Source organism: Haemaphysalis longicornis, unplaced genomic scaffold (genome assembly GCF_048455015.1).
Source record: "Haemaphysalis longicornis isolate Haplotype H1 unplaced genomic scaffold, Haemaphysalis longicornis Haplotype H1 scaffold_12, whole genome shotgun sequence".
Taxonomy (NCBI): Eukaryota; Metazoa; Arthropoda; class Arachnida; order Ixodida; family Ixodidae; genus Haemaphysalis; species Haemaphysalis longicornis.
The window spans coordinates 22,504,455-22,529,843 of record NW_027526225.1 but is presented as its reverse complement, the minus strand read 5'-3'; the positions used below and the strand labels follow the sequence as shown (position 1 = coordinate 22,529,843).

Genomic DNA, 25,389 nt, shown 5'->3' with positions numbered 1-25,389 from the left:
TCTAGTAATTCTTTTCTGTTTGACTTCCCCCCCCCCCCCTTCCTTTTTTTAACATCTTCATTAGTTATTGTCCCCATTATTGGTAGTCGTCCTTGTGGCATTTTTTTTTTTACTGCGAAGTGTCGAAGCTTTTTGCTTGTTGTGCTTTCGAAAAAAAAAAAAGCACGATCGACGTAAACGTTTCGCCTTTTATGGGACGCTGCAGGAAATTCGTCGAGCATGTATCCTTTGTTTATGCAGCGTGTAGCTAAAGTTAAAGCTTTTGTTTCCTAGCTGAGCTTTCTTCTTAAAGCCAAGTTACTTTTTACAGAGGAGCTGTTGTAGGCTAACCCCACCATTTTTTTTTTTTTTTGCACCTGTAGGACGCTCTGTAAGCTTGTGTTCTCCGCACGTGCCGTGGCTGACCCTGCCCTGCAGATGCCGTGAAGAAACTTCGAATAAGGTGAATCGGTTACAGCGACCCGCCGCGGTGGCTCAGTGGCTAAGGCGTTTCGCTGCTAAGCACGAGGTCGCGGGTTCGATTCCAGGCCGCGGCGGCCGCTTTTCTGATGGAGGCGAAAAGCAAAAACGCCCGTGTGTACGAGATTTCGGCGCACGATAAAGATCCCCAGGTGGTCAAAATTAATCCGGAGCCCTCCACTACGGCGCGCCTCATCGCCTGCGTTGCGTCGGCGCGTTAAACCCTAGAATCAATCAATCAATCGGTTATAGCGAGCGCTTACTACCATCCCTGACAAAAAGTAAATTTCACGTGCCTCATGGATATTTACAGGCGGAGAAAAAATTATCGTTAAAAAATTTGCCGCTATTTTTTGAAGATTTGCTAGCGCTGATGTATTCATCGGGATGAAGGCCCAGTCGGGAGACGGAGGACGTTATCTCCTTTTTGCCGCATCTCGTTGGCATACTGTAATGCTCCAGATCTGCATATATGCTCCGACTACGGGGGCCCGACACCCCTCCGGTGTTTTCAAGAGTGCGCAGAGCCCCCTACTCCCGAAAGCGCCATTACCAGTGCAATTCAGACGAGGTTTCTTTCGAGTTGCCTCTACCTCTGTGCTTAAAATTTTATTGCGGCTAAAAGCTTACTGTATCATTGTTGGCGCAGACGTGCACGGCTCACTTGAATACTTTCCAGTTATTCCTTCGACTCCTTACCATAGTAGGACAACTGCGCTAGATGCACCAGCGGTGGTTGCATCATCCGTACTTTTTATTTCATTTTTTAAATCTTTGACTGAACGCCATGTTCACACAAAATGCTTGTAAATACACTCACAGAAACATTTTTTTCGATAGTATGCCCGTTGGCGTACTATCGCAATGGAACGGAGACGGAGATAGCAGCAATGGAACGGAAGATGATAGGTGTAACGTTCAGGGACAAGAAGAGAGTGGAGTGGGTCAGGGAACAAACGCGTGCTAAGGACATATTAGTTGAAATTAAGAAGAAATGGACGTGGGCAGGGCATGTAATGCGTATGGGCAAGATAACCGTTGGTCATCGAGGCCAACAGAGTGGATCCCTAGAGAAGGCAAGCGTTGCAGGGGGCGGCAGAAAGTTAGATGGGCAGATGAGATCAAAAAGTTTGCGGGGATAAATTGGTCGCAGCTAGCACAGGACCGGTATAATTGGAGAATAATGGGAGAGGCCTTTGCCCTGCAGTGGGCGTAGATAGGCTAGTGGTGATGATGATGATGATGATGATGCCTGCTGGCATAAAACATATTTGAATGTTAGATGGATAGATAGATTGAAACTTCATTGTTCATGGAATGGTGGGGTCGAATCAGTCGCCTCGGTCCAGGCAGAGGGCCGATAACCTATGCTCAGGGACGAATATGTTGCTGTATGTTCACCTCCGAGTCTTTAAATTGCCTTGCGTGCTATTTTGAGCCTGACAAAAGGATGCAGTCTTCAGTGACCCCTTCGGCGGCTTGTCAAGTACCCATGAATGTTCTGTCTCAGTATTGCTACTCTTTCCAGTAGTCAATCCTGATGACTCATGGAAAAAGAAACTGTTTTAATAGTTCGCATTTCTTAGGGATGAAGACATCGTCACTTGCATGCAGACATCATTAATATATATATATATATATATACACATATATATATATATATATATATATATATATATATATATACATAGCGCATGAATAAAGAATAAAGTACAATGGGGCCGGTAAAATGTACAGTAAAAGAGAAGACTAAAGGGTAACGAACGAACATGTATTAACGTTTCGGCTTGGGGCAAGCCTTGCCGAAACGTTAATACATGTTCGTTCGTTCGTGACAATATATATATATATATATATATATATATATTGTCGCGAAATTCATGTCCCTCCTTGACGGGTTTTTTTTGCCGCTCGTCATTTCTTGCCGTTCGCCGAGAGGAGCCGTACCGCGAAGCGAAGGAATGTTCTCGCCGCCATTGTCGCACCCGGGTCGGCTGGCCATGTGTTTCGGGGAGAGAGGCGGGCGAGAGTGCCGCGGCCTACTGAAGGCTGCGCCCCGGGAATTCTCGGAAGACGCGCGGCCCGGTGGACGGTGTGCGTGGTGCAGCGCGGGGTTTCCGGGGGAGAATGGGCTGAGAACTGGCGGTGGCCGGACGTACGGCCGGGACGCGGCGTCGGCCTTGAGGGCTGTGCTGGGGAGACCGAGCGACGACGGCGGTGAACTTCGGGCCCCCGAAGATTCCTCAAGGAGGCGACATTGCGCGGCCGGAGTTCACCCAAATTGCGTCGCTGATCAGCGGCGCCCCACCACAGACGACCGACAGCCTCCGTCACCCCGGCGAGACCATCGGCCGGACCGCAGCTAAGACGTTCTCCCCTTCTCCACCTTTCCTCGGACTCTTCCTATTCATCTTCTGTGTTGTATTCCCCTAAGCGGACTGCACGGGCTTATCAGCCTCCTTCAGTGCACCACGCGGTATGCGTTTCTAGCGGGCCTATTGTTAGTAGTTGGGGGAAGCCTCCAACCCCGCCTATTGTATACTCTACTGTCCCCTTCATTTACTGTCTTCTTCTCCTCGGGCTCGTAACGGCGTGTACCGTTTCTTTCATTGTAATTAATGTACTTCGTGTCGGTGTCTTGGCAGCTCTGACCCCAACGGGGTGTCAACTGCAGTGTGTATTAACTCGTCAACCCTCCTGTCTGTCTGTTTCGAATTTCTTGTGAATGTGAAGTAAATGCCCGTTGTTTTGAAACTGTTTTCCCGTGCCCCGCCTCGTGCCTCACGCCAGCGGCCAATCAGGCGTGGACCTATCGCCGGTTAGCAGGTCCGAACCACATTCTCGAATTCGCACGTAAGGGGGAGTTGTTTGTCGCTCCTCCCGTCCGAGCCATCGGCCACTAAATTATTACCTCGCTCAATTCTGTGACATATATATATATATATATATATATATATATATATATATATATATATATATATATATATATATATATATATATATATATATATATATTTCCGCGAACCATGTTCATTCAGCACTCAAGATGAGGCCAAGCCGCATTCACTCAATTTCAGAATAAAATTAGTATTATGTGATTTAACGCTCCAAATTTTATATCCGGACTTGAGCGCGCCGTAGTGGAGTGCTCCGGATTTATTTTGACCATCTGGGGTCGAGAGGGCCCAGCACCCCCACCCCCTCCCCCCCCTCGCCCCGGGGTAAACGAACACTTTTCGTCTATGAATTATCTAGATAAACTAAAGAAATCAGCAGAAATGGAGCTTGAAATCGAACCCCGTGGACTTCCGAGAGCGTCGTCACATCTTACGTCTCCAAATGGGCGGCGCGAGTGCAGTGCAAAGGAAACTGCACGTTCGGAAGCACTCGCAGCAAACAAAGATTGCCAGAGAAAACTCGAAACATGTATAAAAATTCTACGCATTACCTTTAGCACACCCTTTTAGCACTTAGTTTTTTCAGTGCACAAGTGCAGCAATTTGTTAAAAGCAAGCGACCGAACCCCTCCCCCCCCCTCCCCCCCTTCACGTTTTTTTTTTTCCTTTTAAACTATGTTTATTTAAGTGGAAGTGCGGGCGAACTATAACTGTTCGTGTAACTTTCGATGTGATTCAGTGACGTGGACAACTCGCTGTATCGACGACGTTTGTTAGCATTGAAAGTATAGCAACGAGGAATAACTGCATACCAAGCGAAAAAGCTCTTTATTGGCACATAAGAAACAATCAGCGCTGTTTTTTCTTTAGTTTATTTCTTTCTCTTGAACGGGTGACCGATTTGCTCGAGCTCCGTTTCTGTTTACGGCGACCTCCTGTGCAGTTGGCAGGGTTGCGTAGCCGGTTGCAGCTAGCGAACGTAAGGTGGCGCGCTGGCGGCGTGCATTTCAGCCGGCGGGGCAGCCCCCATCGGAGCCGGAATGTGGTAGGGAGGCGAGACCCCGTGGCCGGGTGACTGGACCACCACCGTGTGCACGTCCTGGAGAGGAAGATGTGCACACACGTCAGCACGCGTGCATCTATGATCCCATATACGCACGCGCTTGTATTCGACACCGCCTGTCACGCGTGCATCTACGATCCTATATATATATATATATATATATATATATATATATATATATATATATATATATATATATATATATATATATATATATATATATATATATATATATCCCACCCGGCGGGCATTTTTTCACCACTTTCTTTTCGACTCAAAAAATTCTTCATCTCTTTCTATGACCCACCACAACCTCCCCTTTGCTTTCCGAGGTTTTCTTGACTGCCAACCCTTATTTTCTGTCTTATTTCACGGAGCCCCTCATTCCCCATTTTCTGATTCGCTACATGCTTAACGAGGGCCTCTGTTCTGGCAGTCTTGGTGCCAAGGGGGGCTTGGGAGGGTTCAGCGCTGGTCGACCACTCTCGACATGTCGTAGACACTCGAGTCACGGCCCGGGGGTTAAAAAGAAGGTCCCCTTCACCCCGAGTAGTCCGAGTGGCGCTGGCTACCACCCCCAAGTGCAGGAAACAAAAATACCTTAACATAAATACCCGAGAAAGTGCTGGGGAAACAGCCCCGCCGGTAGCGTAGTGGTTATCGCACCAGACCGGTATTCTGGAGGTCGTGGGTTCGGATCCCACCCGGCGGGCATTTTTTCACCACTTTCTTTTCGACTCAAAAAATTCTTCATCTCTTTCTATGACCCACCACAACCTCCCCTTTGCTTTCCGAGGTTTTCTTGACTGCCAAACCTTATTTTCTGTCTTATTTCACGGAGCCCCTCATTTCCCATTTTCTGATTCGCTATATATATATATATATATATATATATATATATATATATATATATATATATATATATATATATATATGTAAACGGCGGATTTTTTCTCGTCTTATATTTTCGCTTATTTATCAATGAATCAAAGAAACGTGACAAGCACACGTCATTCGGCCCTATTAAATATTTCGAAAAAAGCCGAATAGCACTTCCCTCGTCCCGTATCTCTCTGTTCTGCTATATATATATATATATATATATATATATATATATATATATATATATATATATATATATATATATATATATATATATATATATATATATATATATATATATATATATATATATATATATATATATATTGTCACGGGCCTTGGCAGATTAGCAATCCAAGTGCTGAGCCATGGCCAACCTCTCCTTCAGGGATATGCGCCACTGCCAAGCTGGTACACGGCCTTGGGAGACGACGACGACGCTGCTTGCCTTGCGGACGTGCGGGCTGTTCCGGGGACATTCGATCTGCTTTGCCCACCGGCTTGTATTTGACTGTAATACATTTTATTACGAGCAGTGCCTTAATTGCCACGTCACATCTTGTGGTGGAGGTGCAACTTCCCTGCCTCTGTCCCGCCAGTCTTGGCACAACACGGAGCTTCGGTCAGGACGTCACACCCATCTCGGGACGATGCCACCAACCCGTGAGCCTGCATCCCCCAACCCGATAGTCATTGTCTCTCCACCTCGCGACCCCGGTTTTTTCTCTGGCGCTGACGATGAGGACATTGATCAATGGCTCAGCATGTACGAGCGCGTCAGTACCCACAACCGGTGGGATGACACTTTCATGTTGGCAAATTTACCCCTAAATCTGAAAAAAAAACCCGCTCTGGTGTGGTTCCAAACCAACGAGTCCAGGCTGACCAGTTGGGATCAGTGCAAGCAGGAACTGCGCGATTTGTTCGGTAACTCCGTGGCGCGCCAGCTTGCCGCAAAGAAAGACCTCTCCTCTCGAGTTCAGTCATCCACCGAGTCGTACGTGGCTTACATTCTGGATGTTTTGGCGCTCTGCTCAAAAGTAGACCCCAGCATGCCTGAGTCTGACAAGGTTGGGCACATCCTTAAGGGCATTGCGGACGATGCTTTTAATTTGCTGATTTGCAAAGAGTGCTCCTCGGTTGAGGCCGTCTTGAAGGAATGCCGCAGGTTTGAAGAAGCGAAGTGTCGTCGCGTAGCGCACTCGTTCACCCGCCTCCCCCACACCGCGGCAACATCGTCGTGTGCGGATGCGGCAACGCCACCCCGCCCACCGCCGACCGATGACCTGCCGACTCATACCGACCCTCTGACGACGATAGTCCGCCGCGAAATAGAGGCCATGGTTCCGGCTATCTCACCTCAATACGGCCATGCCCGAAATGCCCCGACTGTTGCACTCATCCAGGCAGTCGTGCGTGAAGAAGTTGCCAACCTGGGAATTCACCCTGTGTGTTCTCTGTCGTGCTCGCATGCTCCTGCAAGCTCCTCCACTCCCTTCGCACAGAGCGGAATGCCTAGCCGTTACGACGCCCCACCCCGTTACCGCCGTCGCAGCCCTACCGAATGGCGTACCGCTGACAACCGGCCAATTTGCTTCAATTGTTCGCGCGTCGGGCATGTGTCTCGCTACTGCCGTTACCGCTGGTCGTCGCCGCCGCAGCCAAGGTTTCCTGATAGAAGCTATTCCAGCGATAGGACCCACCAATTCATGCCTGGTTACCAGCAGCGTGACGTTTCCGGCAGTTCCCTGACCACCCGTTTTGGCCGTTCCCCGTCCCCACAACGTCGCCAGTCTCGTTCGCCTCAACCCCGCCGCCCCTCTCCGCCTGCTTCTTACGCCGCTACCTCCCCGGGAAACTAGCTCATGCAGCTCCCGGAGGTGATGCTGCATTTCCGACCTGGCCCGAAAATCCTCTCTTCACTAATACGACGAAACACAATCTCTTGGAAATTGATATTGATGGTATTCGTGTGGACGCCCTGATAGACACCGGTGCGAACATTTCGGTTATGAGCTCGCCCCTTCGCCGCCGCCTGCACAAAGTTATGACGCCTGCTCCCTCCAACATTGTACGAGTCGCCGACGGCCGGACACCCACCGTAGCAGGTCTCTGCACAGCTCGAGTTGGCATCGCAGGACACAAAATACCAGTTCAATTCACCGTCTTGGACGCCTGCCCTCATGACATTATTCTGGGCCTCGACTTTCTTACTGACCACGCCGCCCTCATAGACTGCGCCTCCGGCATCCTCCGTCTTGACCTGCCGATTGGTCCTGTTGCCGACATTGAACCTTATCACCGTCTATGCTCTGCCGAACACCTACGATTAGCTCCAAAAGCCATAACCTACGTTCCTTTGTCCCCGTGCCCACCTGTCCCCGACGGCGAGTACATGGTTTCCCCTCTTACTGACGTTCTCCTACAGCACAACGTGGCGCTTCCTCATACAGTCGTCACGGTCGCACAAAATCAAATAAGTTTGCCGTTTTTGAATATTGGTCGTTCCTACCAAGTTCTTCCACAGGGAATGTCACTGGCCACTGTTTGTCCGCTCGATGGATGCCAGCTCTCTTCTGTGTCCACTGATGTCCCAAGTCCTCCCGACGGTCCGAAAGATCATCCACCGACATCCGATGACTTAACGAAGATGATGTCGTCGGACCTTTCCGCCTCACAAGCTCGCCAACTGCACGAGCTACTGGCATCCTACCGGGACATCTTTGATTTGGACGACCGTCCGTTAGGCCAGACTTCGGAGGTAACGCATCGCATCAACACCGGCGATGCGGCCCCTATACACCGGCGACCATATCGGGTGTCTCAAACGGAACGGGCAGTCATTCAAACCGAGGTAGAGAAAATGCTGAACAAGGACGTCATTGAACCTTCTTCAAGTCCGTGGGCATCACCAGTCGTCTTGGTGAAAAAGAAAGATGGTTCGTGGCGCTTCTGCGTTGACTACCGGCATTTGAATAAAATCACTAAGAAGGACGTTTACCCGCTCCCTCGAATAGATGATGCCCTCGATTGCCTTCACGGTGCGTCCTATTTCTCGTCGATCGACCTACGATCTGGCTATTGGCAGATTGCTGTTGACGCCATGGATCGCGAAAAGACCGCTTTCGTTACGCCGGACGGCTTGTACCAATTCAAGGTCATGCCGTTCGGTCTTTGTAATGCACCTGCGACCTTCGAAAGGATGATCGACTCACTTTTGCGCGGTTTCAAGTGGTCGACGTGCATCTGCTACTTGGATGACGTCATCGTGTTTGCCCCAACATTCGAGACACATCTTCAACGTCTGTCGGACATCCTTGCGGTCTTCCGCCGTGCCGGGCTCCAGCTCAACGCGTCCAAATGCCATTTCGGCGGCCAACAACTTAAGATCCTCGGACATGTAGTGGACGCTGCTGGTGTGCGACCTGACCCTGACAAGGTGCGCGCCGTCAAAGAGTTTCCTGTCCCTCGATCTGCGAAGGACGTTCGCAGCTTTGTTGGCCTATGCTCTTACTTCCGCCGCTTCATCGAGAACTTCGCTGACATAGCCCGCCCGCTCACGGATCTTCTGAAGACCGATACCTCGTTCTCGTGGGGCTCCGCACAAGCCACGGCTTTTTCCTCGCTCATTAACCGTCTGACCAGTTGTCCGATTTTGGCCCATTTCGATGATACGGCACCGACAGAAGTTCGTACTGATGCAAGTGGGCATGGCATAGGAGCTGTCTTGATCCAGCGACAAGAAGTTGGCACCAGAGTGATAGCGTATGCCAGTCGCCTTTTGAACCACGCCGAACGCAACTATTCTATCACTGAGCGTGAATGCCTCGCACTTGTATGGGCTGTCAGCAAGTTCCGTCCGTACTTGTACGGCAAAACATTCGCTGTAGTTACGGATCACCATGCGTTATGCTGGCTTTCCACTCTGAAGGACCCCACTGGACGACTTGGTCGTTGGGCATTACGGCTACAGGAATACGACTATTCGGTCGTCTACAAGTCTGGTCGCATGCACAGAGACGCGGACTGCCTGTCTCGTCACCCTGTTGACCCCCCTGACCCTCGAGACAATGACGACGACCCCGGCGTATTCGCTCTGTCGGACTTGCTCAACATTGCAGACCATCAGCGCCGTGATCCGTCGCTTTACAAGATCATCCAACGCCTCAGCTCCAAGCCGGCCGACCCTTCTACGCGTGAATTTATGCTTCGTGATGGCATCTTGTTCCGCCGAAACTTTCGCGAGGACGGGCCTGACGAGCTACTTGCACTGCCTCAGCATCTCCGCTCTGACGTCCTCCGCGAGCTTCACGACGCGCCCACAGCTGGTCACCTTGGCGTGGCTCGGACTTACGACCGCGTGCGTCGGCGCTTTTACTGGCCGGGCCTATACCGGTCCGTGAGGCGATACGTCACGGCGTGTGATCTATGCCAACGCCGAAAAACACCTCGTTTGCTTCCAGCCGGCACCCTTCAACCAATTGATGTTCCCACAGAACCATTCTACCGTGTAGGAGTGGACCTTCTCGGCCCTTTCCCCTTGTCCCGGTCGGGCAACAAGTGGATTGCTGTCGCCACGGATTATGCTACGCGTTACGCTATCACGCGTGCCCTCCCCACCAGCTGTGCCACAGACGTAGCCGACTTCCTCCTACATGCTGTAATCTTGCACCACGGGGCCCCTCGTCAACTGCTTACGGATCGTGGGCGGTACTTCTTGTCCCAAGTTATTGATGACCTCCTCCGTTCCTGCCGTACGAAGCACAATCTTACAACCGCCTATCATCCGCAAACAAACGGACTGACTGAACGCTTCAACAAGACGCTCACGGATATGCTGGCCATGTACGTGTCCGCCGACCACCGCGACTGGGACGTGCCACTACCCTACGTTACGTTTGCGTATAATTCTTCTCGCCTCGACGCTGCCGGCTACTCCCCTTTCTTTCTTCTTTTTGGGCGAGAGCCTGCCTTACCATTGGACACCGTGTTGCCTAACTCGGGGATATTCACAACCGAATACGCACGAGACGCGGTCGCGCACGCTGATTTGGCCCGACAGGTTGCCCGCGCCAGGATATCTACTGCACAAACTGCCCAGAAAGACCGCTATGACCAGCACCATCGCGATGTGTACTTCGCCCCTGGCACTTTGGTACTCCTGTGGACCCCATCGCGCCACGTCGGCCTGTCTGAAAAACTGCTGTGTTGTTTCACGGGCCCTTACCGCATCCTACGCATGGTAACTCCCGTGACCTACGAAATTGGACCCCTCACGCCTTCGCCGTCATCTCATTCAACGTCGCAACTTGTGCACGTCTCCCGTCTGAAGCCGTACCACTCCCGCGATCCAGGCTGCCTCTAACCTTGTTCCGTTGTTTGCACCGGGTCGGTGCTCTCGCCGCCGGAGGTTATGTCACGGGCCTTGGCAGATTAGCAATCCAAGTGCTAAGCTATGGCCAACCTCTCCTTCAGGGATATGCGCCACTGCCAAGCTGGTACACGGCCTTGGGAGACGACGACGACGCTGCTTGCCTTGCGGACGTGCGCGCTGTTCCGGGGACATTCGATCTGCTTTGCCCACCGGCTTGTATTTGACTGTAATACATTTTATTACGAGCAGTGCCTTCATTGCCACGTCACAATATATATATATATATATATATATACGCAAGCGCTTGTATACAAAACCGCCTATATAACACTTCCCATCAGGTCACTCGCTTTCCAAAGGGAGCAGTGGAGACAAATAGCCATAACGCATTTCCGCCGGCTCGCGCCACACGACAGATGAGCGGGCGTTAGGCGCAAAGAACTACCGCTTGCCTGTCATGTGACGAAAGGTGTGTGTGTGGGGGGGGGGGGGGGGGGGCGGGGTTACTTACCGTGGGTTTTTATTTTTATTTTTATGACTAGGCTACACTATTGTCCCGTGGCGCTCCCCCTTATACTTTCTTTCCTCCATGCCCTAAATGATGGTGATATATGATCAGAGATTGCAAAATTACCTCTGAAAAGTAATTAAATTACATTACTCATTACTTTCCTAAAATTTTCTCAAGTGTAATTAAATTACATTACAGATTACAGGTGGTTGAAAGTAATGAGTACTAATGACATTACATTACTATTACTTTTTTGAAGTTAGTAAAACAAAAATTCGTCACTCATACACTACCAACTCATATACATATACACTGCAATCTCAAAAATATTTGTTTGTACACCAACTTATGTAGAGTTTATTTACAGCGCTATACATTGATATCTTCCTCAGAAGGAGCCGAGATTCAAAGTGGGCATCGGAAAGGTGTCCCCGTTTGTACGACAGAGTGTCTTTTGCCTTGCTAAAAAGATGCTCCGCTGGCGCGGATGAGGACAGGGTTGTGTTGAACATAATGAGGAACTTTTTCGTTTTCGGGCACCCTTCGAATGCTCCTGCATTCCCGGAACGCATGGAAAGGGAATGGAGAGGCACGAGAAAGCAGGCGCTGCTCTCATCGAAGCGTTGTTTCCTTCGCGTTCGTCGAGTTCCAATGCTCAGAGTCTCTCTGGGCTATGGAACTCTACTTGGTCAACTTTTCTTGGTTAACTTTTTATTCCTTAAGAGAAGCGGACAGGCTATGTCGTATTCAAAAGTAATTACTGAGTAATTTTCATGGAATTACTGGCCTGAAGTAATTCATTACATTACTAAATTACCAACACTCAAAAGTAATTCATTATATTACTCATTACAGCAAAAAAGTAATTTAACTACTGTAATTAAATTACTGTGCTTTCATTACTGCCAAGTCTGATTATGATGATGATGATGCTTAGCGGCTTCCCCTTTGTAACGGGGTTGTTGTAAACTTTACTAGAAAGGAAGGCCAAAGGCCAGGCGGGGTGGAGGAAGGGAATGGGGAGGGCGGCGTTGCACAGCGATCTTCGTCGTAACGCAACTGTACCTCGCCAAAAAAAAAAAAAAAAACTTCATGGAATTTTCGGGCTAGTCTAACTTTGTTCGCATGTCTTCCCAGATTGTTCTCTGCTCTTTTCCAGAGATGTCAAAATTACTTCTAAAAAGTAATTAAATTACATAACTCATTACTTTCCTAGAATTTTCTAAAATGTAAATAAATTACATTAGAAATTACAGGTGGCCGAAACTAATGACATTACATTACTGTTACTTTTCAAAAGTAATAAAATTACTTTGAAATTACTTTGCAACGCATGAAAAGGCAACGAAGAGGCACGAGAAAGCAGGCAGAGCTCTCATCGAAGCGCTCCTTCGCGTTCGTAGAGTTCCAATGCCCAGAGACTCTCCGGGCATTGAAACTCTACTTGGTCAACTTTTCTTCATCAACTTTCTATGCCGTAAGAGAAGCGGACAGCCTATATCGTAGTTAAAAGTAATTGAGAAAGAAATCAGCAATTTCCATGAAATTACTGGCCTGAAGTCATTTATTACATCACTAAATCAATAACACTCAAAAGTAATTCATTACATTACTCATTACAGCAAAAAGTAATTTAATTACTGTAATTTCATTACTGCCAAGCCTGCTCTTTTCCCACCAACGTTCTGACCTTCTTTTACTAACCTCTACTGCTGCCCAGGTCACTTTTCCGCCAACCTTGAAGCTAAGGGCTTCCAGAAGCTGAATGTCTTCCTCACCGAGGACTTGACGGATACCTTTGCACTCCGTTACAATATGTCGCATGGTTCCTGGCTCCCTGCCACAACCTGCGCACAGTTCTTCCTGTACCGGCTATCGTATAAGCGTCTTTGCCCTCAAGCAACCCGCCCGGGCTTCAAAAAGCAACGCACTCCCTTTGGTATTATCAAGGCACTTTTCCCTCGTGATCTTCCGCTTCCAGATTCTGTAGATATCTAAAGACTTCTTTGCGTCCATCCTCTTTTTTCAGGTCGTTGTCTCTGATTCTTTCAGTTCATTTTTTATTGCCTTGGTCGTTCATCCTGCACTTCCAGGTTTCGTATACTTTGTCGTGAGCCTTCTGTTTTTTTTTTTCTTCTCCACTGTGTCCACGCTTTTCATGCAAAGGTCGCCCATCTCTGGTCATCAATATTTCAATATGGCCGCCCATCTCTGGTCATCAATATTTCTAAGTCGTTCTTCAAAACATATTTTGCTCTGTGCTTCTCTCACTTCAAAGGAGGCCCATCCCATGTCTCCCTGCACTGCCTCATTCGTTGTTTTACTGTGTGCTCCTACTGCCAATCGACCTAAGCATTAGGTGTAATAACGTCAACATGTGATAGCTGGACAAATCCTGTAAATAGTTTGGTAGTTTTCGTGAAGCGGCGCCGCCCGACGGACGCTGCCGAATCCGAGGTTTATTCTTCTTGTTTCTTGCGTATCGTATGGTACGGCAAACTGTAAGAGATTCTGCAGAGTGCTTGCATTATGCGTAAGGTTTCTCCTTCGCGTAGGCCCTTCTGGGCTTTGGTGATCCTCCTCACTATACGAGACAGTTGGAATAAACACTATTATCAGGTCGGCATACAAAGGCGCTCTGGGTCTGCCCATATATGACGCAAACGAAAAACTTTATTAGGTGGGCACATTCAGCACATTTGCCGAGATAAGGGACGCTCTATATTAAAAGCAACGACTTGTCCGCACCAAGACTACACGGTCCATGGAGAATCGGCAGCTCCCCAGAGAGAAATATCCCAGAGGCAATGACCGACCTCCTCCCAAAGCAACACACCAAAATCAAAACGCTCCCGCTGCCCAAGCACATGAACCCTAAGCTCCAACACGACAGAAGACCGGCGAGAATTTAATATCTGCGGAAGAAATTCCAACGTCATACCAACACCGTATACACAGATGCAAGCCTAAAAGACAGCTCCAACTCTACAGCGGTTGTAGTAAATTACCAAGGCGACCTGCGGGACTGCCTCACAATGAGAAACATGAGCATCGAGGAGGCCGAAACCATGCAGAGCCATTCTCGTGGCAATAGCAGAAAAGAATAACCGAGGATTGAGCATCATTTCAGACTCCAAGCGAACAGTTATGAACATCACGCCTGGAAGAATCCCCAGGCAGCTAAAACACTTTCTCCCCACGAAGATGACAAAAGCCCGAAATGTAAACTAGCGTCTAGGCCACGAGGGGAATAAGGCGGCAAACAGGGCTGCGAGATACCCAACGTACCGCTCCAGACGCGGCCATTCATACCACTCCTTGCCTCCGGAACAACAAGGCAAATAGCTTGCCAAACTCGGACAGAGCAGGCAGACTTTTCCATCTCCTCACACGGAGCTCAACACCCACGATTCGCAGACACTAAGGCGAATACAAACCAATACCTTTATTCACAAGTCACGCTCAGCACTGGTGTTTTCAAATAACATACAAGAACACTGCAAGCAGTGCAAAGGAAAGTTCACGCTTTTTCACGCAACCTGAGAGTGCCGTACTTACTGTTGGGTTCGAAAAGACCCGCAACCACTTGAAAGACGTGCAGTCTCATCATTGCCTCTACATTGCACCCTGTTCGACCAAGCGACGGCGACCAGGAGACGGCAAGGCCACTCACCGCCGAACCACGCTGACTGTTGCGTCACATGAACTGCCTTCGGACAGCGAGGGACTCGTGCGAGTGCGCCGCAGACATGCGATATCCCAAGACAATGCTAGTGAACATGGCGCATTCGCGGGTGGCGCGATGATTGCACCACAATGCACAACGGCAAAGCACTACCACATTGCGGAGGATCCATACAGCTCGAGGTGACCCTTTGAATTACGAACAATGAGGCAAGGACCGTGCAAGACCGCAAGCGACGAATGATCGCCTTGAGAGAGGCGGTTTTGCATCGGATAATTGGCCGGAAGGAACACGGGCGGGACATTTCATCTGCAGCCAATCGGAAGTTCACGAAAGAGAAAGTGCTGTTCTTTGATTGGGCTGCACAGAATCCTTTGCATTCAGAAGGTCTATATAACGTCTTGTAAATACACTGTGAATAGAGCAGGAGACGCAATAAACATTCTCTTCTCTCAGATGTCGTAGTTGTCTCATCATCAAGGTGCCAGCAGATAACGAGTTCATCTTCATTCCCCAGTCAGCAGCATCCATCTGCTGCTCGACCAGCAAGGCGAACGAGAAAGAAGAGAAGGAAAGAACGTGACTCGTACTATATGGCCCCAGACAACCAACACCAACCCTACTACCCTGCTAGAATCTAAAAACGTTGCCTGCTATTGACACGGGAGGCAGTTCTGGCCAGTTCAACCTTAGATGACCAGGTAAACTTGGTCCGAAGAGCAAGGCATAGTGCTGCTAAATCTGCTAAATCTAAGTTTCCCTCTGTACTCGGGAACAAGTTAACTCTTTCGTTACCGCGAGAAATTGACCAATTTTGAGGGGTCTAACAAAACATTTTTTCTGTGCTATGCATATTGGTTAGGCACACATTGCAGTGACATAAAATACAGATGATTCCATGCGATTTTCAATGACACCAGTATTAATAGTGTTTTCATAAATAATGATTGCGAAAAAAATTATCAAATTCAAAATTTTTGTCCAGGTGACAAAGAAAATGAAAAATAGGAAGTTGTGTATAATAAACCACCAATAGTAGAAAAAATTTAGAATATACATTTTGTAGGTAAACATTTCAAAAACCCGTCCTAGAAAAACGATTGCGTTGCGCGGTACAGTTTGTCAGATATAAAAGAAAATTTTAGCACGCGTGGTGCCCGTGCCTTGCGGAGAAGCCCAACCTCTATTTCAAATTCTGCTATTTTGGATGGTTCTCTAGAAGAAATCTGGTGGTTTCACATCATTAAAGACGCCAATTAGCCTTCACGTGATTTCTAAACACCTTGTCAATGATTATGACCAACACAATATTGAAGGCAAGCAAGCTATGCGAAAAAATCCGCTTGGAGTTGAATACCAAACTCTGTGGTGGATGCGTGTTGACGTTCTGATCATCGCTTATCAGTCAGAACTTTAATTTGCGGTTTATTATCATGTTCTGACTCGCTGTAGTAGCCCTGCTTGCAGGAATAAGGTACGATGCGCTAAAATCGTGCCCAGGAAGCTTTCACCAAGCCGCCGTCGGGCTGTGGCGCGAGTTCAGCGCAACGAGCCTACTACATTGCAGCGCCACCTAACAATTTCGAAAAGAAACAATTACAAGGCTGTTGGAGACTTTGTCAGAATAGACAGCTCTACTAAGAAGCGACACTAGACTTCCGAAAATACCCTCGGACAAAACCGAAACTGGCCGGTGAGCAGCTGGCGGTGTTCAAGGCCGATTGGTAGCGTTCTCCTCATCTGAACTGATATCCACCGACTCGGTGTTATCTTTAGACTTTCACCTGAAGCTGTAATCGCAGAAGTAAGGCGTGGGTTAAGTGGAAGCACGAGCGGCGCGCCTTTTTCGAGGCACAGTAGTGGGCAACGGAGGCGCCATGGCAAATGATCTTGTAGTTGGGTAACTGCGTAGTAGCGCCAAATATGAATTTCGCAACTCAAAAACGAAACCGAAACTGTTGGAAACTGGCTGAAAATGCCAGGCACACTTGCTAGACATGCGAGGGACCATGTGAAATAAGATTTGGCAGAATAAAGCTATCCATTCTCCGAACCAAAGATCACTAGTGAATAGCTGGTGTCATTTTCAAGTAATTATCACCATTCAACGCTGTCGTATTATAAAGCTGACAACATTATTTGTTACTTAACTTGCCAGGAGCCTTTTGACAAAAAAAAAATTATGGTAATGTAGCCTAACCACGCGCGGCATGCGTTTTTGTCAAGTGCAGCGGCCACGCCCCCTTCCTCAAAAACACACGCACCTCCGCTCGCAAAAAACGCTGTGAAAAATCTGAATGTCGCCGGAGCGGGAAAATTTAAACTGATTCTAAAAGTGCATTGCCTAGACTAACCACTGGCCGCATTAGGTGTACGAGAAACGAGTACAACATGTCGAAATAGGCAATATAAATCATCAATCACCGGTGATCGATTTGAATAGGCGTGGTAACGAAAGAGTTAAAACAGGCCATAGCTCATGTACGGTATCACTCCGCCTAAGCGACGGACCCGGCTAGCTGTAAACGGGCGCGCGCGTTTTCAAACGACATTGATATTACTGCGCAATATCGTCTGCATCTTCTCACGTAGTTTGTTTGTCGTCGTTGCAATAATTTATAAGCATATTAAGTCCAAAAAATTACGAAACGGCTCGTGCCATGTCAAAATAGTCCCAGTAACGCACTACTTGCGCCACGCGGAGTAACATCCGGCTTCGGGGTTGAGGCGCAGCTACAACTTCCGTTACCGTGCTTAAGTTGTACCTGGCTATAATCTTTTTACCCCTCCTCCCACCACCCCATAGTTTATAAAATAACGTTGTTCTACTACTACCACTGCCAAATCCGGACGCACGCGGAAAGGCTAGCGAGAGGGAATGGGAGGGAGAGTGTAGCAGGAAAGCGGCTGTTTGGTTGACGCAATAGGAAATGTTATACAGGCGGCATTGATGCGTCCAAGTTTCTCATGTGCCGTGGTGCACGCGAAGGCTCTGTAACGCTGACAGAAACGCGCATATTACAATAAAAATCCTGCGAGAAGAAAATGAAACATTAAGCGGGATCTGCGCTCTCTTTTTCTCCGGTTCAGCGGGTCAAAACTTCTCTGGTAGGAGAGTGGGAGCGGGACTTGTACATAGGTGCCAGAAAATATATTTCGGTTTTGCAAACTTACAAGTTATAGGACGGAAAAGGGAGCTCCGATGGACGTTGAGGAGCTGGTCGCATGAGCAGACGAAATTTTAAGAGGATTTAGTCTGGCGTCTCGTTTCTATCAGAAAGCAGTATAGGTTATCTATCAGAAAGCAGTATATAGGTTATGCAGGGAACAACCACGAAGGTAAGTATTTAACTGAAGTTAACGATTATATGTGTACTTTTACTGCTATATACCTAGATACCTAATAGAGTTATTTATACTTATATTTCTGTATAATTATATACCTGAACTTTTATAGGCATACAATACGTAACAGTTTTAAACCGGAATGTTCATATCGGCAAGGCTTGCGCTCCGGATTTGCGTAAATCATATGGGATAAAATTTAAGATGAACCATCTTCTACGAAACCATTTAAACTAGCGGCGTACGCAGGATTTAATTTCTAGTGAGGGGGAAGAAAAAGGAAACGAAAGGAGGAAAAGTAAAAAACAGCAACGCAAGAAAAAAAGACAAAGCAAGGAATTTACACAAATTAAAAATACAAAGACTTCGAGAGATGCCGTACTTCTCATTACTTACCGATTCGTTTCTTCTTTTTCTTTCACTTCGCAATTGCAAAATGGCTGATCTTCGGGGCAATTTAAAAACAAAACGTCAATTACCGGTAATTTGCCGACCTGCAGAGTTATTTTTGTCTTTCGCTCCCTCCCCCCCCCCCCCCCCCCCCCCCCCCCCCACCCTTCACGCACGCATAAGGCGGTCCTGATTATTTCCGTCGGGCAGAATAATGAAGAAATTGCACTGAAACATACAGGTGCCTTTAAAATGATAAAAGGCAGGTGGATCTCCTGGCATCCCCTGGCATTGGTCTTTGCCACGCACGAGACGACAAATCCGGAACCTGTAACTTGTTACGGCAAACCATGCATCCACCCCTGCGCATGCGCAAAGAGTGTGTTGCGACACGCGTTAGCACCTTACGCACCCTCTGCCGCTGGCAACCGCGAATGCAGAAGACGCAGCAGGCGATGATGCCGACGACCACAGCCACCACGACCAGCACAATGGTCACGATCACCCCGGTGGCCAGACGACCGACTGTCTCTACGGGATCCATCGCGCCTTCTTCGCTGCCGCCTTTCCTGCGCACTGGGGAGACAAAGCACCAGTTTGGTTCATTGGGAAAAAACTGATTTTGTTCCAATAACAGTGATACCGTGAACTTCAAACAACTAAGCTAGATATTAGGGAAAACAGACGAAGCAGTGGCGACTTAGGCGCCCCATTCCCGACGGCCATGTCGCCGGGTCCTTATGACGTCATAGGATCTCATTGGCACGATTACCGGTCAGCGACGAAGGGCACCACCGTAAAACATTACTGTGCTATTGCAGTGGGGCCTGCAGTTCCCTTTCATCGTCTCTCTTGAACGCTAACGCGCAGTCAACACGCCGATAACTCTATTTTCCTTTATTGCGTCACTGCTGACGTCGTGTAGCGGGAAATTTGAAATTCTTTAAATATTTCGTGCGCGTTTACTGTTGTAAAAACGTCTTTAGTGGTCAGAATGGAGCTGGGTTTGTCTCCGAAGTCTAGTTCTTTCACATTAGAGATTGTATTTTGCCTTTATGGTTGGTTCCTTTAGATCGGCGGGATTTCGCTGGAGTGGTATAACGGGAGTAGAGGATCGCGCAGACTCAGCTCCTCACTAATGGTACCATCAAGAGCGTTGTCCACGTGATCCTCACAGGCAGCCCCCGGCAATACCAATGTTATGTACAAGTAAAAGTGGGAGCAGGCGATGCTTCATCGTCCGTGCCAACCCCCACCATTGCACGATATCCGTGTCGACAACCTCGCGTTTGGCAGAGCGCGTTTGGCAGGGTACGGACCCCAGAGTAAGATAAAACAGACGCTCGCCGCCATATCAGCAGTGCGCTCTCGCTTTACGTGTCGTGGGCCGTTCAAATGGACTTATCATTTTGTGAGTGGCGAAAAAATTTGGTGCGAACGGGCATTCTGCTACTGCGTTCCTGCCTGCCGGTCTGTCTACAGAGCAGCGGCGGCCGCCCGATGCCCTCCGATCTGCGGTTGCGCCCCTCGGGGTAGCCTTTGTCCCCGTACGAAGCTTGGCCGGGAGTTTAATGACCAGAGAAGCATTGAAGGACTCTGCGGAAACCATACTCCCTCCGTAGTTGCCCGTGCTTCACTGCGCAACACGCGATGTGGAGAGGCAGCCTACAAAGACCAAAAGACCAAGCTTATACCAATATTTTTAAAGTCGGCTTCACCCACAAACACAAATGTATTGCTAGAAAGACACCTCCCCCCCCCCCCCTCCTCCGGGGCGATATAAGCCGTCTTATGCAAAAATATGGCGGCCCTAGGATCTGTTTGAATTTTGTATGAATTTTTCCATGCCCTGAAAATTAAAGGTGTCTTGCCGCATTAGCACTTACGAAGAAGGGATTCTGAAGGCGACGTAGAATTCGCGAGCATTGCGGGGCGCTAGAGCTCTTCACGGGAAGCGGAGCTACATATAGAGGAACTCTAGGGAGCGCCCGTGAAACAGAGGGAGGACGAGGGAGACCAAGTGGCGAGTTGTGTGGGAGTGGAGGGAAAGATCCTTTCCTTCTTTTCCCTTCCCCCATACAACGCTGTACCGCTTGCGTGGAATTGTAATCCTGTTATTACCGCCCTGTATGGAGAAGTGCGAATTGTTATATACCACTACGAAATGGTACAGTTAAATAAAAAAAATATTTTTAAGTAATGAATTATTGTTTATTTGTGTCATTCCTATTATTACATCCCGTTCTTGCATATCTCGCGTAACTTTGGTGGCAGCATTCCGTTTCTGAGAGGGTACAGCACCTTCACTTCCTGCACGCACTTGGCGACATTTCCTGGTTCGCTTTGAGCTCACCGTTTTGCTTCCGTGGCTTCGAGGTACAGCTTCTGGTTCCAACTTTAGCGGCCTGAGTTCGAGCCCGGGTAATTCTAGAGGTTTTAAAGTGAACCTTTGTATGAATAGGACTCCGCGCATTTTTTCTTGCGCCTGAGCCACCTTGCGGAAAAGCCAACTTTATCACGAATGAAGTGAAGAAACAGAAACTACGCGGCACATAGTGTTAGAATGCGAGGGTATCCATCCAAATCTACATGAGGGAAATATTCAGCTTCCAGAAGCCCTAGGATTTGAGGGTAGCAGAGAGGGGGTTAGCTTCAAGGCTGTCGAGGCGACGAAAAGAAGATTAGAATGCTGGTGGACGAAAGGCAGAGAGGGGATTCGCCTAGGACAGTTACCATCTGTAACAGGAAAAAAAAAGTATTTTGTGCCTAATAAGCTTTTGTGCCTGCCCTAAGCAGCGCTAGTATTAAACCAAGAGTATAAAACATAGGTATATTAGTCCTTTTTGGTAAGATGACACGTCATCACCCCGCTACAAAGGGGAAACCAATAGCAATCATCAATCGTCATCATCAGCTCAGCAGAGAACAGCCGTAACTTCTCTTATCAAAACTCTCCCAAATACACTTTTATAACGATTGGCCACCAGGACTACCCAATCGTTGCTCCGGGTTTCAATTACTTGGTGTAATTTGTTAGTTCACGGGGAAGCTCTAAACTTTACAGAATTCTCATCTGCTAGTAAATGCATGGGCACTTACCGGATGAGTCTGGTTTCAGAGAACAGCTGTAACTCTTGATTTGTCGAAACCTACACGGCATTTGGAAGCTAAGACTACGGTATCATTAAGCCGAGTTTCGTTTACTTGTCATGATTAGTTAGTTCGCAGTAAATTAACACGTACATTTGCTCAAAATACCGTGTGAAGCCTTTGTGTCGTGTGCTTCGCTGGTCATACACCTTGGCTCGTGATTTTTTTTTAAACCATGCTTTTTGTGTCGAAGTGTTGTAAAGATGATTAGACACATCGTTTTACGTAAGTAACGGGTGTTCGGAATGTTTTAGGTTGCTTTATGTGCAGTGTGAAATCCGTCGCCATATTTAATTGTTGCTTTGCACCACTTCGGAAGTGCCGGTTCTGTGCTGTTGTAAAAATGGAATGTCGCAACCTGGTGAAAAAAAAAGTACCATTGTAAACGCTATTGCATGCGCGAGTGCAGTGTATGCGTATCACACTACATGCCATCCTCCCTCGGCACAAAGGTAATGATAAATAAATAAATAAATAAATAAATAAATAAATAAATAAATAAATAAATAAATACCGTACTTACCCTATTCTAACGCGCACTTTTTTTCCGGAAAAATAGGTCGAAAAATCGCATGAGCGTTAGAATCGGATACGAAACCGAAACTGCCGAAACAGCGGAAATTTTGTCCCACCCATCGCCATATCGCCATCTCAAGATGGCGCCAAAGCATTTAGCAACGATTTTTTGGAACATTTTTCTTCCTCCGTGTTTTTTGGACGCAGGAAGCATAGGCGCCTAGGCGGCGTAAGTTTCCCTATCGGCGTTCACACAAATCGTCAAATCGTTCCACTTGCGAGCTTGATAACAGCAATGGCAGCAGTGGCTCTCACGCGTTCAAAACGAGCGGTCGGCGGAAGCGTGCGCCTCTGGAGAAGCCCGCGGGATGGGCGTGCGAGGCGTGGGCCACGATCCCATCAACCATGGTTGGACGTTCGTTCCTGAAGAAGTGTGGCATCGCGAACGCGTTTGATGGCACCAAGGACGAGATGTTGTGGTCAGCGGAGAGCGACGAGGAGTGAGATGAATGAGATTACTTCGAGAAATAAATCGCCGGTTTCTCTCGCATTCGGTTTTCTTGCTCACAAAGTTCCGTGCGCGTTCAAATCAGAGGTGCAAGTTTTTTCGTTTTTTTTTTTTGCCAGGAAAATCGGGTGCGCGTTAGAATCGGAAGCGCGTTAGAATCTGGTAATTACGGTAAATAAATAAATAAATAAATAAATAAATAAATAAATAAATAAATAAATAAATTGCTTTCTCAGTTAAAGGAGACTGTTTCTTTGCGTGAGTGAGCCCCATACACCACGAACAATTACAGGAATCGCTCAATATTTACGATATATCTGTGGCGCGCCTCTGCTTCATCTTCAAGACGAACCTACGTACGCGCCACTTCACACTACACTCAAGAACAGGTGACTATTTTAAACGCCGAAGAGAACATGATCTTCATATAAGTGCCTGCACCGTTGCCTGCAGTCTGGACATCCCCAAGTCGTGTCTCATTCTGTCTTTATTTTTCGGGATTGATCACTGCTGAGCTCATAGAGTTCCATACTAAATGCTGAGGTAGCCTTCCTACCTGTCTGCCATTCTGTACAGGCTACGTTACAAGACTAATACGGTAACAACCGGGTGAAGGAGGCAGCCCCTCACTCCCCGACCCAGCGCTGTACTGAACCGGACAATGCACCATAAAACGTTCGATTATTTCCCTTAATCCAGGCCAGTATGTCTTTTACACGAGTTTGTTGAAATTAGATCGCGCTACTTTTGAGTGTACACCAGCTGCCTTCTTTCTTTCTGCAGCATCTTGAGCTAGCCTCAGTTCCCAAAGCGTTCTCAAGAATGATTAACGGCACGATGATGAAAAAAAAAAAAAACACAAAAAACACAAGCGTGGTTCGTTCGAAAGCTTGCCACGTTAGAATGGCAACAATCATGGGAATTTTAAAGCGAACTTCGAACACTTAAGCTGGGTTACAATGAAGAAGGATGAAAAGGTGGCGAGGAACATTTTTTTTAATGCTCCTCCTATCACGCCACAGGGTGTAGTTTGTGCGTTGGCGAATGTTGACACCTCCTCCCCCCTCACACACGCACACAAAAAGAACAAAAATCACGATTGTGCGATTGAAGCGCAGTTACTCGGCTGGTAGTAGTACCTCCCAACCGATGCCATCACTGGCGTTGTGTGCTGAGAAATTTGAAAGTTTGTCGGTATTTGCGCCCCGAATTTTTAATGAAAACAATAGAGAGTTTTAGCATATCGTTACCGTGTTTACGTTACCGTTTACCGTGTTTGCGGGAGTCGACTGCGCAGCGCGAGAGGTACCGCGAAAGGTAACTTACCGGCACAGGCTTCACCGTCGCCACCGGCTTTCGGTAACACGGTAAACGGTAACGCAAACACGGTAACGATATGCTAAAACTGCCTAATGTCCTTTGGGACAGACTGGAATTTGGGTAATTATCTAAGGATAGGTTTTCTTCAAATAATTATACAAGTTTAATTATGCTTACAAGTTCAATTACGCCCCTTATGTAGCAAAAGTTTGTTATATCCTGTATACCAACCCCTTATGTGGCAAATGTTTTTGATACCCTGTATATCCACCCCTTACGTAATACCCCCTTGTGGGGTCTTCAAGGAAATAAAATATGATCATATGATGTCGTTTTAATGACTTCTAAGTCATCCATATGACCACAGGAAAACAAAATGGCAAGGTAATGACCAACAGTACCTCAAGATTACACGACAAACAAGGCGTGCAAAAAAAAAAAAAAAAAGCAAAGCTCACCGGTGCAAGGAACGCTCCGTCTGAAGACCGAAGAGGCAATGAGGACGAGTGTTGCGCCAGTGTACACGCCTGGCTGTCTAGCCAGTCTAGCGTCGAATAACAAGCGATCGACGCGTTCTCGTGCACCAAGTCAATACAAGAGCCCGAACGGTGAGTGTGAAACCGAAACCACCATTCGCCCAGCGCCCTTCGTACCCTACCGCCATGGAAGAAAGAATGCCTACCGCAACGCTCTCAGCAGTCGCCATCCTCGAGTCAGGTTTGGCTGGCAACACCAACGAAACGAGGAAGCCCGTTACTCGTTTCACGCCCCCTTCCAAACCTTATATCCTTAATTTTAACCGTCAACGCAATTGATATACTGTTTGCACTCTTAGATTTCGGCCACAGTTCTGGATGTAAACATCTTGTTAAAACTGCCAGTGATATCTGGTCCTTGTCTTTAACGGGGTGTTAAGCGCTCACAACAGACCACAGGGCCATGGCGTCAAGTGCGCATACGTGCATTACTTCGGTCGCTCTCGTTGAGAGCAGAGAGAGAGAGAACGACCGGATCAGACGGCGGCTCGATCGCAGGTTCTTCTGTCGCGCCATGCACGCCTCAACTGCCTCAACGCCCGTCTCCGGTTTCAAGCCAGACGGTGGGGCATCGTCTAGCGTTTTGAAGCGACTCGGACGGCGCTTTTAAGTACTGCTGCAAGGTTTTCTTTGTGCTGGCAGTACGTTCGTTAAAACAACCACGAGGACAAAATAAAAGTTTGGTGCTTTTCTGCTCTGCTCTGCCCGATAACAATGACACCGATTTCATTGCAAACTTCGACTAAACAACCT

At 47.9% G+C, this 25,389-nt stretch overlaps 1 long non-coding RNA gene and 1 other non-coding gene across 2 annotated transcripts; one reads left to right on the top strand and one right to left on the bottom strand.

Moving 5' to 3' along the window:
- Positions 1–4,165: 4,165 nt before the first annotated feature.
- LOC144161889 (uncharacterized) lies at positions 4,166–25,023 on the bottom strand. Its single transcript, XR_013320521.1, has 3 exons — positions 24,559–25,023; positions 19,019–19,182; positions 4,166–4,455 (listed from the first exon to the last, which is right to left on the bottom strand). It is a non-coding gene; the product is annotated as an uncharacterized LOC144161889 (long non-coding RNA).
- Positions 5,059–5,131, top strand: Trnat-ggu (transfer RNA threonine (anticodon GGU)). Its single transcript has one exon. It is a non-coding gene; the product is annotated as a tRNA-Thr (tRNA).
- Positions 25,024–25,389: the final 366 nt, after the last annotated feature.